We start from the raw sequence: 2,134 nt of genomic DNA, 5'->3' as shown, positions 1-2,134 counted from the left end.
CAACAAGTTCGTCCACTGAATGTTCAACAACAATTCCAAAGGCCAATTCAAAACCCATCGATGCCACAACAACAATTTCAACAACCAATTGCACCACAAGGGCATATGCCAAGACCAATGGGTCCTATGCGTCCAAGGGGGCGGTTTGGTGTACCAAGAAGGCATCTTAGAGAACATGCGAGGGGTATTGAAGCGCATTTTAGGCCGGTGATTACTCATAATCCTTCACCGGTGGTTATTCCTCACAACAACCAAGGAAGAACTTTTGAAGTAAGGACTAATTCCTTACAAAGTTTGCCGAAATATAAGGGTCTAGCAACAGAGGAACCTTATTTTCATTTGGAGGCCTATGACTCAATTTGCAATACTCTTGGGAGTCAAGGTTTTTCGGCCGATGATGTAAAGTTGGTTTTGTTTCAATTCTCCTTGGAAGATAAGGCAAAGAAGTGGTTCTACACTTTGCCTTCGGCATCTATTTACAGTTGGGGGGAAATGCAAAAAATTTTCTTAGACGAATTTTATACCGCCCAAAAGACCAATGATGCTAGGAAGGGGTTGAGGAGTTTCCAACAACAACAAGGCGAAATGTTCCATGAAGCCTTCGAGCGCTTTAATATGATGATCAAAAATTGTCCACATCATGGAATTGAGCTCTGGGAGTTGATGAATGCCTTTCACGAAGGGTTGTGTGCCGAAGATGCACGTGATTTAATGTCCATTACAAATTGGACTTTTGGCACCAATTATGAGATTGATGATTGGGAGTTCTTGGAACAAATGGCCATTACCTCAAAGAGAAAAGCTCAAGCATCAAGGAGAGCACGACCGGCCGTTACTCGAACACAAGTGCATGCAGCCGATGATGGTAATGTACAAACTTCTAACCAAATTTATGATGTTTGTGCTATTTGCAATGAAATAGGTCATGCGGTTGAAAATTGCCAAGGAATGGTGGAAGGGCAATATGAGGAGGTGAATGCTTTGCAAGGTCAAGGAGGGGGGTGGTAGAAACTTCAACATGAATTCTAACACTTACCACCCCGGGTTGAGGAACCACCCAAACTTTCGTTATGGGAACCCTTCAAATCAAGTTAACCCGAATTTCCAAGGAAACCAAGGATTTCAAAGGCAATACCAAACGGGTCAAAGCTTTTCGGGTGGAAACGAAGTAATGGAAATGTTGAAGGCGATGCAAGTCGAAATGCAACGAATGAATCAACGTGATGAAGTTCGTATGCAAAAGGACGAGGCCCATGATAAAGCTATTCAAACTCTGACTACTCAAATGGGTCAACTTGCGAGTGAAGTGGCAATTTTGAAGAAAGCAAAAGGCCAGCTACCAAGTGACACGGTGATAAATCCCAAAAACATTAAAAGTGTTAACACCAATGTGGTAAGTACCATTCCTAATAGAGAATTCAATGAAACATTTTTAACATCTTCTTGTCAAGTGAATGCAGGTTTGGAAAAGGATGCCGAGGTTGAAACGGACAGAGAGCATGGAGCACCAATCGTGCCTATTCGTGTGGGAAAATTAAAAATCCCTCACGCATTGTTGGACTACAGGGCAAGCATGAGTGTGCTATTGGTGATCTATACAATATGTACGACTTTGGTCCGCTTAAAGATATAGACACCATGGTGAGCTTGGCGGATGAAAGTTGGAGGCATCCACGGGGAATGGTTAAGAATGTTATGATTTGGTTGGGAGAATTCGAATACCCTGTGGATTTTCTTGTTTTAGATTATGCTACTACCACAATGGCATCACAACAAAGGGTGATTTTGGGTCGACCATTTCTCTATACGGCAAATGCTCAAATTGATTGTAGAGAAGGAATCATTAACATGACCGAAAAGAACCGTAAGTTGTCATTTAATGTTCAGACGAAGATGATTAGTTACGAGTTTGTTGAGGTGGATGATAGCAGGTTTAGTGAAAAGGTGTTCCAAAGAATGAGAAGAAATCACCCACCGGATCATGAAGAAGAGCATACGGGTTCAAGCAAGAGCGTATTTGATTATCCACCAAGTCAAAACAAGATGGATGCATTTTGCTCAATGGCACAAGGAAGTGATGGACATGGCAGAAATCGCTTCTTTGAGCCACCTTAAATGGGGGTGGCACGGTCTG

At 42.4% G+C, this 2,134-nt stretch overlaps 1 non-coding gene across 1 annotated transcript; it reads right to left on the bottom strand.

The window, feature by feature from the left end:
* Nucleotides 1-541: 541 nt before the first annotated feature.
* On the bottom strand, nt 542-647 carry LOC118480026. The gene has a single exon (XR_004861667.1). It is a non-coding gene; the product is annotated as a small nucleolar RNA R71 (small nucleolar RNA).
* Between the last annotated feature and the right edge of the window lie 1,487 nt (nt 648-2,134).

The sequence above is a fragment of the Helianthus annuus genome, chromosome 6, assembly GCF_002127325.2.
Source record: "Helianthus annuus cultivar XRQ/B chromosome 6, HanXRQr2.0-SUNRISE, whole genome shotgun sequence".
In the NCBI taxonomy this organism is placed as follows: Eukaryota; Viridiplantae; Streptophyta; class Magnoliopsida; order Asterales; family Asteraceae; genus Helianthus; species Helianthus annuus.
Note: the sequence above shows the minus strand (reverse complement) of the source record. Positions and strands in the feature narration are given on the sequence as shown.